Source organism: Ambystoma mexicanum, assembly GCF_040938575.1.
Source record: "Ambystoma mexicanum isolate Mex_15411 chromosome 12 unlocalized genomic scaffold, UKY_AmexF1_1 Mex_chr12_unloc.1, whole genome shotgun sequence".
NCBI classification, from domain to species: Eukaryota; Metazoa; Chordata; class Amphibia; order Caudata; family Ambystomatidae; genus Ambystoma; species Ambystoma mexicanum.
The window spans coordinates 14,684,623-14,701,727 of NW_027182322.1; the positions used below are offsets into that span (position 1 = coordinate 14,684,623).

Here is a 17,105-nt window from a genome sequence, read left to right on the forward strand (position 1 = left end):
TCGGTGTGCAGTGGGCCTGTCCTGCAGACATCTTTTCCTGGGAGAATTCTTCCGGTCAAAATATGCTGCCAACTGAAGCACTAGCAAAAGACCAGGGAAAACGGGAGCAAGACTGGAAAAGCACATGGTCAGCTGAAGCAGTGTGCATTATGCTTCTCCATAAGAGATGACTTCCAGGGGAAGTATTCCACCAGAGGATTACCGTGCTCAAAGAGCCATCTCGTGGACAGAGACCATATGACAGTCAAAAAAAGGGAAACAATTGGAGATGCCAGGGATTGGACCCAGGGCCTCATCCATGCAAAGCAAGTGCTCTACCACTGAGCTACATCCCCTCGGTATGCAGTGTGTCTGTCCCGCAGACATAATTTTCAGGGAGAACTCTTCTGGTCAAAACATTCTGCCGAGTGAAGCACTAGCAAAAGAGCAGGGAAAACTGGAGCAAGAATGGAAAACCTCATGGTCACACTGAAGCAGTGTGCATTTTGCTTCTCCATAAGAGATGACTTCCAGGGGAAGATTTCCACCAGAGGATTACTGTGCTCAAAGGGCCATCTAGTGGATAGAGATCATATGACAGTCAAAAAGAGAAACAAGTGGAAATGCCCCAGGTCCTCATACATGCAAAGCATGCGCTCTACCACTGAGCTACATCCCCGCTGAGAGGACGCTTCCTCATCACACCTAAAAGCTTCAGGAGGGAGTGGGCTAAGTAAGGAAAGGGGTTTGCAGTAGTGCATATGAAAAAACATGACAACTGCCAAATTACATCTTACTACTTACAATGACAAAGTTAAAGCGCCAGGTCGATCTCATCACGTTGGTGCCTGAGACATCACATAATGTGACACAGCCATCTCGGATAGATGCCCCAGATTTGAGAAGTGTAGTTATGGAGAAAAAATAAATATATATATATATATATATATATATGTATGTCTTCAAACACCAAAAATGAGATAGCACCATTTCGCGCAGGAATTCCTCCAGCCGAAAGCCCACATATGTTGCTAGATAGACTGACACCTCTTTCGGATGTCCTTCTGTATTTGCTGGCTAGTGGAAAGCAACGTGGACCCACCACTCTATAGCTCTGCCGTCATGAGTGTCCCTAGCACACTCGGCAGATGTCGCTTCTCTAGGCAGACAAGCAGTGGAATTCTGCGGAAGGTCAATGGTGCTTCCATTGGTTTTGCCACTAGGCGATCCATTGCAGCCCTAGAATGAAGCATAACCCGCTGAATGCATTCAGGGTGTTCTGCGGTGGGAAAGGTCAGAGGGGGTGATAGTTGGTGAGCGTGCACAGCACCTCAGAATGACACCACTGCCTAGCAGGGGGACCGGTGGAGACACTATTTTCAGCCAATGCCCCTCTGTCTGAACGAGTCTGCCTTGTGTCATCCCGGTAAGAGATCAGGCTAACAGGCTTCCAATGAAAAAAGCAGACATCACACTGAAGCATGGTGCACCGTGCATGTCCACAATCATCGGCTCCAAAGAGAAGACGTTCAGGAACAGGATTTAGTATGGCAAAAGAACACATCATCCTAATTCCTATGTACAGGATAAAAAGCCCACAATTGAGGAAAAATATCACATGGAGATGCCTGGGATCGAACCTGTGGCCTCATACTTCCCAAGTATGTGCTCTACCACTGAGTTACATGCCCACTGCCAGCAAGGAACTGTGAAATCTACCAGATGCTGGCTGGCTGCTTGGGACTAACAGCGCCCAGAACTGACGGTAACTGTCGAATTGGAGTTTCCAAATGGCAGACTTCATTTTAGAGCCACCTGTGTCTGGTTGTCCATAGAAACATGCAGAAAGGCTGCCCCCCCATGCAATTCCCCTGACCAACTAATGAAAAATATCAATATGTTCAAGACTTTTGCTTTTAGAAGCCAGAGATAGGCCCCAGCAGCAGAGCTGGTAGGATATTCCAGCTCAAAACTAACAAGTTACAGAACCTGATCGACTTAGGTTGACAACAGAGGCACATCTGTGGCCACATCCAGTGAAAACAAATTATTTTTAAAGCTAGGCATCATATGCTACAAAGGTACAATGGTAGAGCTATACATTCGGAACCAAAACAATCGACTGAAAAGAAACGCAAGGCAATGCCAATACTTTCACGATTCTGCACCGTTAAAACTGTGGTGTGATGTTTCTCTCTGTGCATTTCTATTTGTAGTGATTGTGAAGGCATACAGGATGTTGACACTGGCAGGGACGTAAACCTCAGTGATATATTATAGGCAGGTTTGCCATACGGGCACCAGCGTTTTCTCAGACAAATAGATATGAATGTCGATGATCCTATAATCATGGCCCGAGTTGCAGTGTGAAATACAAAATAACCGGGACAAAATCACACTGATGTTTATGCAAATGGAGATCGGGACCTCATACATGCGAAGCATGCGCTCTACCACTGAGCTACATCCCCTCGGTGTGCAGTGGGCCTGTCCTGCAGACATCTTTTCCTGGGAGAATTCTTCCGGTCAAAATATGCTGCCAACTGAAGCACTAGCAAAAGACCAGGGAAAACGGGAGCAAGACTGGAAAAGCACATGGTCAGCTGAAGCAGTGTGCATTATGCTTCTCCATAAGAGATGACTTCCAGGGGAAGTATTCCACCAGAGGATTACCGTGCTCAAAGAGCCATCTCGTGGACAGAGACCATATGACAGTCAAAAAAAGGGAAACAATTGGAGATGCCAGGGATTGGACCCAGGGCCTCATCCATGCAAAGCAAGTGCTCTACCACTGAGCTACATCCCCTCGGTATGCAGTGTGTCTGTCCCGCAGACATAATTTTCAGGGAGAACTCTTCTGGTCAAAACATTCTGCCGAGTGAAGCACTAGCAAAAGAGCAGGGAAAACTGGAGCAAGAATGGAAAACCTCATGGTCACACTGAAGCAGTGTGCATTTTGCTTCTCCATAAGAGATGACTTCCAGGGGAAGATTTCCACCAGAGGATTACTGTGCTCAAAGGGCCATCTAGTGGATAGAGATCATATGACAGTCAAAAAGAGAAACAAGTGGAAATGCCCCAGGTCCTCATACATGCAAAGCATGCGCTCTACCACTGAGCTACATCCCCGCTGAGAGGACGCTTCCTCATCACACCTAAAAGCTTCAGGAGGGAGTGGGCTAAGTAAGGAAAGGGGTTTGCAGTAGTGCATATGAAAAAACATGACAACTGCCAAATTACATCTTACTACTTACAATGACAAAGTTAAAGCGCCAGGTCGATCTCATCACGTTGGTGCCTGAGACATCACATAATGTGACACAGCCATCTCGGATAGATGCCCCAGATTTGAGAAGTGTAGTTATGGAGAAAAAATAATATATATATATATATATATATATGTATGTCTTCAAACACCAAAAATGAGATAGCACCATTTCGCGCAGGAATTCCTCCAGCCGAAAGCCCACATATGTTGCTAGATAGACTGACACCTCTTTCGGATGTCCTTCTGTATTTGCTGGCTAGTGGAAAGCAACGTGGACCCACCACTCTATAGCTCTGCCGTCATGAGTGTCCCTAGCACACTCGGCAGATGTCGCTTCTCTAGGCAGACAAGCAGTGGAATTCTGCGGAAGGTCAATGGTGCTTCCATTGGTTTTGCCACTAGGCGATCCATTGCAGCCCTAGAATGAAGCATAACCCGCTGAATGCATTCAGGGTGTTCTGCGGTGGGAAAGGTCAGAGGGGGTGATAGTTGGTGAGCGTGCACAGCACCTCAGAATGACACCACTGCCTAGCAGGGGGACCGGTGGAGACACTATTTTCAGCCAATGCCCCTCTGTCTGAACGAGTCTGCCTTGTGTCATCCCGGTAAGAGATCAGGCTAACAGGCTTCCAATGAAAAAAGCAGACATCACACTGAAGCATGGTGCACCGTGCATGTCCACAATCATCGGCTCCAAAGAGAAGACGTTCAGGAACAGGATTTAGTATGGCAAAAGAACACATCATCCTAATTCCTATGTACAGGATAAAAAGCCCACAATTGAGGAAAAATATCACATGGAGATGCCTGGGATCGAACCTGTGGCCTCATACTTCCCAAGTATGTGCTCTACCACTGAGTTACATGCCCACTGCCAGCAAGGAACTGTGAAATCTACCAGATGCTGGCTGGCTGCTTGGGACTAACAGCGCCCAGAACTGACGGTAACTGTCGAATTGGAGTTTCCAAATGGCAGACTTCATTTTAGAGCCACCTGTGTCTGGTTGTCCATAGAAACATGCAGAAAGGCTGCCCCCCCATGCAATTCCCCTGACCAACTAATGAAAAATATCAATATGTTCAAGACTTTTGCTTTTAGAAGCCAGAGATAGGCCCCAGCAGCAGAGCTGGTAGGATATTCCAGCTCAAAACTAACAAGTTACAGAACCTGATCGACTTAGGTTGACAACAGAGGCACATCTGTGGCCACATCCAGTGAAAACAAATTATTTTTAAAGCTAGGCATCATATGCTACAAAGGTACAATGGTAGAGCTATACATTCGGAACCAAAACAATCGACTGAAAAGAAACGCAAGGCAATGCCAATACTTTCACGATTCTGCACCGTTAAAACTGTGGTGTGATGTTTCTCTCTGTGCATTTCTATTTGTAGTGATTGTGAAGGCATACAGGATGTTGACACTGGCAGGGACGTAAACCTCAGTGATATATTATAGGCAGGTTTGCCATACGGGCACCAGCGTTTTCTCAGACAAATAGATATGAATGTCGATGATCCTATAATCATGGCCCGAGTTGCAGTGTGAAATACAAAATAACCGGGACAAAATCACACTGATGTTTATGCAAATGGAGATCGGGACCTCATACATGCGAAGCATGCGCTCTACCACTGAGCTACATCCCCTCGGTGTGCAGTGGGCCTGTCCTGCAGACATCTTTTCCTGGGAGAATTCTTCCGGTCAAAATATGCTGCCAACTGAAGCACTAGCAAAAGACCAGGGAAAACGGGAGCAAGACTGGAAAAGCACATGGTCAGCTGAAGCAGTGTGCATTATGCTTCTCCATAAGAGATGACTTCCAGGGGAAGTATTCCACCAGAGGATTACCGTGCTCAAAGAGCCATCTCGTGGACAGAGACCATATGACAGTCAAAAAAAGGGAAACAATTGGAGATGCCAGGGATTGGACCCAGGGCCTCATCCATGCAAAGCAAGTGCTCTACCACTGAGCTACATCCCCTCGGTATGCAGTGTGTCTGTCCCGCAGACATAATTTTCAGGGAGAACTCTTCTGGTCAAAACATTCTGCCGAGTGAAGCACTAGCAAAAGAGCAGGGAAAACTGGAGCAAGAATGGAAAACCTCATGGTCACACTGAAGCAGTGTGCATTTTGCTTCTCCATAAGAGATGACTTCCAGGGGAAGATTTCCACCAGAGGATTACTGTGCTCAAAGGGCCATCTAGTGGATAGAGATCATATGACAGTCAAAAAGAGAAACAAGTGGAAATGCCCCAGGTCCTCATACATGCAAAGCATGCGCTCTACCACTGAGCTACATCCCCGCTGAGAGGACGCTTCCTCATCACACCTAAAAGCTTCAGGAGGGAGTGGGCTAAGTAAGGAAAGGGGTTTGCAGTAGTGCATATGAAAAAACATGACAACTGCCAAATTACATCTTACTACTTACAATGACAAAGTTAAAGCGCCAGGTCGATCTCATCACGTTGGTGCCTGAGACATCACATAATGTGACACAGCCATCTCGGATAGATGCCCCAGATTTGAGAAGTGTAGTTATGGAGAAAAAATAAATATATATATATATATATATATATATGTATGTCTTCAAACACCAAAAATGAGATAGCACCATTTCGCGCAGGAATTCCTCCAGCCGAAAGCCCACATATGTTGCTAGATAGACTGACACCTCTTTCGGATGTCCTTCTGTATTTGCTGGCTAGTGGAAAGCAACGTGGACCCACCACTCTATAGCTCTGCCGTCATGAGTGTCCCTAGCACACTCGGCAGATGTCGCTTCTCTAGGCAGACAAGCAGTGGAATTCTGCGGAAGGTCAATGGTGCTTCCATTGGTTTTGCCACTAGGCGATCCATTGCAGCCCTAGAATGAAGCATAACCCGCTGAATGCATTCAGGGTGTTCTGCGGTGGGAAAGGTCAGAGGGGGTGATAGTTGGTGAGCGTGCACAGCACCTCAGAATGACACCACTGCCTAGCAGGGGGACCGGTGGAGACACTATTTTCAGCCAATGCCCCTCTGTCTGAACGAGTCTGCCTTGTGTCATCCCGGTAAGAGATCAGGCTAACAGGCTTCCAATGAAAAAAGCAGACATCACACTGAAGCATGGTGCACCGTGCATGTCCACAATCATCGGCTCCAAAGAGAAGACGTTCAGGAACAGGATTTAGTATGGCAAAAGAACACATCATCCTAATTCCTATGTACAGGATAAAAAGCCCACAATTGAGGAAAAATATCACATGGAGATGCCTGGGATCGAACCTGTGGCCTCATACTTCCCAAGTATGTGCTCTACCACTGAGTTACATCCCCACTGCCAGCAAGGAACTGTGAAATCTACCAGATGCTGGCTGGCTGCTTGGGACTAACAGCGCCCAGAACTGACGGTAACTGTCGAATTGGAGTTTCCAAATGGCAGACTTCATTTTAGAGCCACCTGTGTCTGGTTGTCCATAGAAACATGCAGAAAGGCTGCCCCCCCATGCAATTCCCCTGACCAACTAATGAAAAATATCAATATGTTCAAGACTTTTGCTTTTAGAAGCCAGAGATAGGCCCCAGCAGCAGAGCTGGTAGGATATTCCAGCTCAAAACTAACAAGTTACAGAACCTGATCGACTTAGGTTGACAACAGAGGCACATCTGTGGCCACATCCAGTGAAAACAAATTATTTTTAAAGCTAGGCATCATATGCTACAAAGGTACAATGGTGGAGCTATACATTCGGAACCAAAACAATCGACTGAAAAGAAACGCAAGGCAATGCCAATACTTTCACGATTCTGCACCGTTAAAACTGTGGTGTGATGTTTCTCTCTGTGCATTTCTATTTGTAGTGATTGTGAAGGCATACAGGATGTTGACACTGGCAGGGACGTAAACCTCAGTGATATATTATAGGCAGGTTTGCCATACGGGCACCAGCGTTTTCTCAGACAAATAGATATGAATGTCGATGATCCTATAATCATGGCCCGAGTTGCAGTGTGAAATACAAAATAACCGGGACAAAATCACACTGATGTTTATGCAAATGGAGATGCCGGGGATTGAACCCGGGACCTCATACATGCGAAGCATGCGCTCTACCACTGAGCTACATCCCCTCGGTGTGCAGTGGGCCTGTCCTGCAGACATCTTTTCCTGGGAGAATTCTTCCGGTCAAAATATGCTGCCAACTGAAGCACTAGCAAAAGACCAGGGAAAACGGGAGCAAGACTGGAAAAGCACATGGTCAGCTGAAGCAGTGTGCATTATGCTTCTCCATAAGAGATGACTTCCAGGGGAAGTATTCCACCAGAGGATTACCGTGCTCAAAGAGCCATCTCGTGGACAGAGACCATATGACAGTCAAAAAAAGGGAAACAATTGGAGATGCCAGGGATTGGACCCAGGGCCTCATCCATGCAAAGCAAGTGCTCTACCACTGAGCTACATCCCCTCGGTATGCAGTGTGTCTGTCCCGCAGACATAATTTTCAGGGAGAACTCTTCTGGTCAAAACATTCTGCCGAGTGAAGCACTAGCAAAAGAGCAGGGAAAACTGGAGCAAGAATGGAAAACCTCATGGTCACACTGAAGCAGTGTGCATTTTGCTTCTCCATAAGAGATGACTTCCAGGGGAAGATTTCCACCAGAGGATTACTGTGCTCAAAGGGCCATCTAGTGGATAGAGATCATATGACAGTCAAAAAGAGAAACAAGTGGAAATGCCCCAGGTCCTCATACATGCAAAGCATGCGCTCTACCACTGAGCTACATCCCCGCTGAGAGGACGCTTCCTCATCACACCTAAAAGCTTCAGGAGGGAGTGGGCTAAGTAAGGAAAGGGGTTTGCAGTAGTGCATATGAAAAAACATGACAACTGCCAAATTACATCTTACTACTTACAATGACAAAGTTAAAGCGCCAGGTCGATCTCATCACGTTGGTGCCTGAGACATCACATAATGTGACACAGCCATCTCGGATAGATGCCCCAGATTTGAGAAGTGTAGTTATGGAGAAAAAATAAATATATATATATATATATATATATATGTATGTCTTCAAACACCAAAAATGAGATAGCACCATTTCGCGCAGGAATTCCTCCAGCCGAAAGCCCACATATGTTGCTAGATAGACTGACACCTCTTTCGGATGTCCTTCTGTATTTGCTGGCTAGTGGAAAGCAACGTGGACCCACCACTCTATAGCTCTGCCGTCATGAGTGTCCCTAGCACACTCGGCAGATGTCGCTTCTCTAGGCAGACAAGCAGTGGAATTCTGCGGAAGGTCAATGGTGCTTCCATTGGTTTTGCCACTAGGCGATCCATTGCAGCCCTAGAATGAAGCATAACCCGCTGAATGCATTCAGGGTGTTCTGCGGTGGGAAAGGTCAGAGGGGGTGATAGTTGGTGAGCGTGCACAGCACCTCAGAATGACACCACTGCCTAGCAGGGGGACCGGTGGAGACACTATTTTCAGCCAATGCCCCTCTGTCTGAACGAGTCTGCCTTGTGTCATCCCGGTAAGAGATCAGGCTAACAGGCTTCCAATGAAAAAAGCAGACATCACACTGAAGCATGGTGCACCGTGCATGTCCACAATCATCGGCTCCAAAGAGAAGACGTTCAGGAACAGGATTTAGTATGGCAAAAGAACACATCATCCTAATTCCTATGTACAGGATAAAAAGCCCACAATTGAGGAAAAATATCACATGGAGATGCCTGGGATCGAACCTGTGGCCTCATACTTCCCAAGTATGTGCTCTACCACTGAGTTACATGCCCACTGCCAGCAAGGAACTGTGAAATCTACCAGATGCTGGCTGGCTGCTTGGGACTAACAGCGCCCAGAACTGACGGTAACTGTCGAATTGGAGTTTCCAAATGGCAGACTTCATTTTAGAGCCACCTGTGTCTGGTTGTCCATAGAAACATGCAGAAAGGCTGCCCCCCCATGCAATTCCCCTGACCAACTAATGAAAAATATCAATATGTTCAAGACTTTTGCTTTTAGAAGCCAGAGATAGGCCCCAGCAGCAGAGCTGGTAGGATATTCCAGCTCAAAACTAACAAGTTACAGAACCTGATCGACTTAGGTTGACAACAGAGGCACATCTGTGGCCACATCCAGTGAAAACAAATTATTTTTAAAGCTAGGCATCATATGCTACAAAGGTACAATGGTAGAGCTATACATTCGGAACCAAAACAATCGACTGAAAAGAAACGCAAGGCAATGCCAATACTTTCACGATTCTGCACCGTTAAAACTGTGGTGTGATGTTTCTCTCTGTGCATTTCTATTTGTAGTGATTGTGAAGGCATACAGGATGTTGACACTGGCAGGGACGTAAACCTCAGTGATATATTATAGGCAGGTTTGCCATACGGGCACCAGCGTTTTCTCAGACAAATAGATATGAATGTCGATGATCCTATAATCATGGCCCGAGTTGCAGTGTGAAATACAAAATAACCGGGACAAAATCACACTGATGTTTATGCAAATGGAGATCGGGACCTCATACATGCGAAGCATGCGCTCTACCACTGAGCTACATCCCCTCGGTGTGCAGTGGGCCTGTCCTGCAGACATCTTTTCCTGGGAGAATTCTTCCGGTCAAAATATGCTGCCAACTGAAGCACTAGCAAAAGACCAGGGAAAACGGGAGCAAGACTGGAAAAGCACATGGTCAGCTGAAGCAGTGTGCATTATGCTTCTCCATAAGAGATGACTTCCAGGGGAAGTATTCCACCAGAGGATTACCGTGCTCAAAGAGCCATCTCGTGGACAGAGACCATATGACAGTCAAAAAAAGGGAAACAATTGGAGATGCCAGGGATTGGACCCAGGGCCTCATCCATGCAAAGCAAGTGCTCTACCACTGAGCTACATCCCCTCGGTATGCAGTGTGTCTGTCCCGCAGACATAATTTTCAGGGAGAACTCTTCTGGTCAAAACATTCTGCCGAGTGAAGCACTAGCAAAAGAGCAGGGAAAACTGGAGCAAGAATGGAAAACCTCATGGTCACACTGAAGCAGTGTGCATTTTGCTTCTCCATAAGAGATGACTTCCAGGGGAAGATTTCCACCAGAGGATTACTGTGCTCAAAGGGCCATCTAGTGGATAGAGATCATATGACAGTCAAAAAGAGAAACAAGTGGAAATGCCCCAGGTCCTCATACATGCAAAGCATGCGCTCTACCACTGAGCTACATCCCCGCTGAGAGGACGCTTCCTCATCACACCTAAAAGCTTCAGGAGGGAGTGGGCTAAGTAAGGAAAGGGGTTTGCAGTAGTGCATATGAAAAAACATGACAACTGCCAAATTACATCTTACTACTTACAATGACAAAGTTAAAGCGCCAGGTCGATCTCATCACGTTGGTGCCTGAGACATCACATAATGTGACACAGCCATCTCGGATAGATGCCCCAGATTTGAGAAGTGTAGTTATGGAGAAAAAATAAATATATATATATATATATATATATATGTATGTCTTCAAACACCAAAAATGAGATAGCACCATTTCGCGCAGGAATTCCTCCAGCCGAAAGCCCACATATGTTGCTAGATAGACTGACACCTCTTTCGGATGTCCTTCTGTATTTGCTGGCTAGTGGAAAGCAACGTGGACCCACCACTCTATAGCTCTGCCGTCATGAGTGTCCCTAGCACACTCGGCAGATGTCGCTTCTCTAGGCAGACAAGCAGTGGAATTCTGCGGAAGGTCAATGGTGCTTCCATTGGTTTTGCCACTAGGCGATCCATTGCAGCCCTAGAATGAAGCATAACCCGCTGAATGCATTCAGGGTGTTCTGCGGTGGGAAAGGTCAGAGGGGGTGATAGTTGGTGAGCGTGCACAGCACCTCAGAATGACACCACTGCCTAGCAGGGGGACCGGTGGAGACACTATTTTCAGCCAATGCCCCTCTGTCTGAACGAGTCTGCCTTGTGTCATCCCGGTAAGAGATCAGGCTAACAGGCTTCCAATGAAAAAAGCAGACATCACACTGAAGCATGGTGCACCGTGCATGTCCACAATCATCGGCTCCAAAGAGAAGACGTTCAGGAACAGGATTTAGTATGGCAAAAGAACACATCATCCTAATTCCTATGTACAGGATGAAAAGCCCACAATTGAGGAAAAATATCACATGGAGATGCCTGGGATCGAACCTGTGGCCTCATACTTCCCAAGTATGTGCTCTACCACTGAGTTACATGCCCACTGCCAGCAAGGAACTGTGAAATCTACCAGATGCTGGCTGGCTGCTTGGGACTAACAGCGCCCAGAACTGACGGTAACTGTCGAATTGGAGTTTCCAAATGGCAGACTTCATTTTAGAGCCACCTGTGTCTGGTTGTCCATAGAAACATGCAGAAAGGCTGCCCCCCCATGCAATTCCCCTGACCAACTAATGAAAAATATCAATATGTTCAAGACTTTTGCTTTTAGAAGCCAGAGATAGGCCCCAGCAGCAGAGCTGGTAGGATATTCCAGCTCAAAACTAACAAGTTACAGAACCTGATCGACTTAGGTTGACAACAGAGGCACATCTGTGGCCACATCCAGTGAAAACAAATTATTTTTAAAGCTAGGCATCATATGCTACAAAGGTACAATGGTGGAGCTATACATTCGGAACCAAAACAATCGACTGAAAAGAAACGCAAGGCAATGCCAATACTTTCACGATTCTGCACCGTTAAAACTGTGGTGTGATGTTTCTCTCTGTGCATTTCTATTTGTAGTGATTGTGAAGGCATACAGGATGTTGACACTGGCAGGGACGTAAACCTCAGTGATATATTATAGGCAGGTTTGCCATACGGGCACCAGCGTTTTCTCAGACAAATAGATATGAATGTCGATGATCCTATAATCATGGCCCGAGTTGCAGTGTGAAATACAAAATAACCGGGACAAAATCACACTGATGTTTATGCAAATGGAGATCGGGACCTCATACATGCGAAGCATGCGCTCTACCACTGAGCTACATCCCCTCGGTGTGCAGTGGGCCTGTCCTGCAGACATCTTTTCCTGGGAGAATTCTTCCGGTCAAAATATGCTGCCAACTGAAGCACTAGCAAAAGACCAGGGAAAACGGGAGCAAGACTGGAAAAGCACATGGTCAGCTGAAGCAGTGTGCATTATGCTTCTCCATAAGAGATGACTTCCAGGGGAAGTATTCCACCAGAGGATTACCGTGCTCAAAGAGCCATCTCGTGGACAGAGACCATATGACAGTCAAAAAAAGGGAAACAATTGGAGATGCCAGGGATTGGACCCAGGGCCTCATCCATGCAAAGCAAGTGCTCTACCACTGAGCTACATCCCCTCGGTATGCAGTGTGTCTGTCCCGCAGACATAATTTTCAGGGAGAACTCTTCTGGTCAAAACATTCTGCCGAGTGAAGCACTAGCAAAAGAGCAGGGAAAACTGGAGCAAGAATGGAAAACCTCATGGTCACACTGAAGCAGTGTGCATTTTGCTTCTCCATAAGAGATGACTTCCAGGGGAAGATTTCCACCAGAGGATTACTGTGCTCAAAGGGCCATCTAGTGGATAGAGATCATATGACAGTCAAAAAGAGAAACAAGTGGAAATGCCCCAGGTCCTCATACATGCAAAGCATGCGCTCTACCACTGAGCTACATCCCCGCTGAGAGGACGCTTCCTCATCACACCTAAAAGCTTCAGGAGGGAGTGGGCTAAGTAAGGAAAGGGGTTTGCAGTAGTGCATATGAAAAAACATGACAACTGCCAAATTACATCTTACTACTTACAATGACAAAGTTAAAGCGCCAGGTCGATCTCATCACGTTGGTGCCTGAGACATCACATAATGTGACACAGCCATCTCGGATAGATGCCCCAGATTTGAGAAGTGTAGTTATGGAGAAAAAATAAATATATATATATATATATATATATATGTATGTCTTCAAACACCAAAAATGAGATAGCACCATTTCGCGCAGGAATTCCTCCAGCCGAAAGCCCACATATGTTGCTAGATAGACTGACACCTCTTTCGGATGTCCTTCTGTATTTGCTGGCTAGTGGAAAGCAACGTGGACCCACCACTCTATAGCTCTGCCGTCATGAGTGTCCCTAGCACACTCGGCAGATGTCGCTTCTCTAGGCAGACAAGCAGTGGAATTCTGCGGAAGGTCAATGGTGCTTCCATTGGTTTTGCCACTAGGCGATCCATTGCAGCCCTAGAATGAAGCATAACCCGCTGAATGCATTCAGGGTGTTCTGCGGTGGGAAAGGTCAGAGGGGGTGATAGTTGGTGAGCGTGCACAGCACCTCAGAATGACACCACTGCCTAGCAGGGGGACCGGTGGAGACACTATTTTCAGCCAATGCCCCTCTGTCTGAACGAGTCTGCCTTGTGTCATCCCGGTAAGAGATCAGGCTAACAGGCTTCCAATGAAAAAAGCAGACATCACACTGAAGCATGGTGCACCGTGCATGTCCACAATCATCGGCTCCAAAGAGAAGACGTTCAGGAACAGGATTTAGTATGGCAAAAGAACACATCATCCTAATTCCTATGTACAGGATGAAAAGCCCACAATTGAGGAAAAATATCACATGGAGATGCCTGGGATCGAACCTGTGGCCTCATACTTCCCAAGTATGTGCTCTACCACTGAGTTACATGCCCACTGCCAGCAAGGAACTGTGAAATCTACCAGATGCTGGCTGGCTGCTTGGGACTAACAGCGCCCAGAACTGACGGTAACTGTCGAATTGGAGTTTCCAAATGGCAGACTTCATTTTAGAGCCACCTGTGTCTGGTTGTCCATAGAAACATGCAGAAAGGCTGCCCCCCCATGCAATTCCCCTGACCAACTAATGAAAAATATCAATATGTTCAAGACTTTTGCTTTTAGAAGCCAGAGATAGGCCCCAGCAGCAGAGCTGGTAGGATATTCCAGCTCAAAACTAACAAGTTACAGAACCTGATCGACTTAGGTTGACAACAGAGGCACATCTGTGGCCACATCCAGTGAAAACAAATTATTTTTAAAGCTAGGCATCATATGCTACAAAGGTACAATGGTGGAGCTATACATTCGGAACCAAAACAATCGACTGAAAAGAAACGCAAGGCAATGCCAATACTTTCACGATTCTGCACCGTTAAAACTGTGGTGTGATGTTTCTCTCTGTGCATTTCTATTTGTAGTGATTGTGAAGGCATACAGGATGTTGACACTGGCAGGGACGTAAACCTCAGTGATATATTATAGGCAGGTTTGCCATACGGGCACCAGCGTTTTCTCAGACAAATAGATATGAATGTCGATGATCCTATAATCATGGCCCGAGTTGCAGTGTGAAATACAAAATAACCGGGACAAAATCACACTGATGTTTATGCAAATGGAGATCGGGACCTCATACATGCGAAGCATGCGCTCTACCACTGAGCTACATCCCCTCGGTGTGCAGTGGGCCTGTCCTGCAGACATCTTTTCCTGGGAGAATTCTTCCGGTCAAAATATGCTGCCAACTGAAGCACTAGCAAAAGACCAGGGAAAACGGGAGCAAGACTGGAAAAGCACATGGTCAGCTGAAGCAGTGTGCATTATGCTTCTCCATAAGAGATGACTTCCAGGGGAAGTATTCCACCAGAGGATTACCGTGCTCAAAGAGCCATCTCGTGGACAGAGACCATATGACAGTCAAAAAAAGGGAAACAATTGGAGATGCCAGGGATTGGACCCAGGGCCTCATCCATGCAAAGCAAGTGCTCTACCACTGAGCTACATCCCCTCGGTATGCAGTGTGTCTGTCCCGCAGACATAATTTTCAGGGAGAACTCTTCTGGTCAAAACATTCTGCCGAGTGAAGCACTAGCAAAAGAGCAGGGAAAACTGGAGCAAGAATGGAAAACCTCATGGTCACACTGAAGCAGTGTGCATTTTGCTTCTCCATAAGAGATGACTTCCAGGGGAAGATTTCCACCAGAGGATTACTGTGCTCAAAGGGCCATCTAGTGGATAGAGATCATATGACAGTCAAAAAGAGAAACAAGTGGAAATGCCCCAGGTCCTCATACATGCAAAGCATGCGCTCTACCACTGAGCTACATCCCCGCTGAGAGGACGCTTCCTCATCACACCTAAAAGCTTCAGGAGGGAGTGGGCTAAGTAAGGAAAGGGGTTTGCAGTAGTGCATATGAAAAAACATGACAACTGCCAAATTACATCTTACTACTTACAATGACAAAGTTAAAGCGCCAGGTCGATCTCATCACGTTGGTGCCTGAGACATCACATAATGTGACACAGCCATCTCGGATAGATGCCCCAGATTTGAGAAGTGTAGTTATGGAGAAAAAATAAATATATATATATATATATATATATATGTATGTCTTCAAACACCAAAAATGAGATAGCACCATTTCGCGCAGGAATTCCTCCAGCCGAAAGCCCACATATGTTGCTAGATAGACTGACACCTCTTTCGGATGTCCTTCTGTATTTGCTGGCTAGTGGAAAGCAACGTGGACCCACCACTCTATAGCTCTGCCGTCATGAGTGTCCCTAGCACACTCGGCAGATGTCGCTTCTCTAGGCAGACAAGCAGTGGAATTCTGCGGAAGGTCAATGGTGCTTCCATTGGTTTTGCCACTAGGCGATCCATTGCAGCCCTAGAATGAAGCATAACCCGCTGAATGCATTCAGGGTGTTCTGCGGTGGGAAAGGTCAGAGGGGGTGATAGTTGGTGAGCGTGCACAGCACCTCAGAATGACACCACTGCCTAGCAGGGGGACCGGTGGAGACACTATTTTCAGCCAATGCCCCTCTGTCTGAACGAGTCTGCCTTGTGTCATCCCGGTAAGAGATCAGGCTAACAGGCTTCCAATGAAAAAAGCAGACATCACACTGAAGCATGGTGCACCGTGCATGTCCACAATCATCGGCTCCAAAGAGAAGACGTTCAGGAACAGGATTTAGTATGGCAAAAGAACACATCATCCTAATTCCTATGTACAGGATAAAAAGCCCACAATTGAGGAAAAATATCACATGGAGATGCCTGGGATCGAACCTGTGGCCTCATACTTCCCAAGTATGTGCTCTACCACTGAGTTACATCCCCACTGCCAGCAAGGAACTGTGAAATCTACCAGATGCTGGCTGGCTGCTTGGGACTAACAGCGCCCAGAACTGACGGTAACTGTCGAATTGGAGTTTCCAAATGGCAGACTTCATTTTAGAGCCACCTGTGTCTGGTTGTCCATAGAAACATGCAGAAAGGCTGCCCCCCCATGCAATTCCCCTGACCAACTAATGAAAAATATCAATATGTTCAAGACTTTTGCTTTTAGAAGCCAGAGATAGGCCCCAGCAGCAGAGCTGGTAGGATATTCCAGCTCAAAACTAACAAGTTACAGAACCTGATCGACTTAGGTTGACAACAGAGGCACATCTGTGGCCACATCCAGTGAAAACAAATTATTTTTAAAGCTAGGCATCATATGCTACAAAGGTACAATGGTGGAGCTATACATTCGGAACCAAAACAATCGACTGAAAAGAAACGCAAGGCAATGCCAATACTTTCACGATTCTGCACCGTTAAAACTGTGGTGTGATGTTTCTCTCTGTGCATTTCTATTTGTAGTGATTGTGAAGGCATACAGGATGTTGACACTGGCAGGGACGTAAACCTCAGTGATATATTATAGGCAGGTTTGCCATACGGGCACCAGCGTTTTCTCAGACAAATAGATATGAATGTCGATGATCCTATAATCATGGCCCGAGTTGCAGTGTGAAATACAAAATAACCGGGACAAAATCACACTGATGTTTATGCAAA

The 17,105-nt window shown here is 46.4% G+C and overlaps 1 non-coding gene across 1 annotated transcript; it reads right to left on the reverse strand.

The window, feature by feature from the left end:
* Nucleotides 1-7,290: 7,290 nt before the first annotated feature.
* Nucleotides 7,291-7,362, reverse strand: TRNAA-CGC (transfer RNA alanine (anticodon CGC)). Its single transcript has one exon. It is a non-coding gene; the product is annotated as a tRNA-Ala (tRNA).
* Between the last annotated feature and the right edge of the window lie 9,743 nt (nucleotides 7,363-17,105).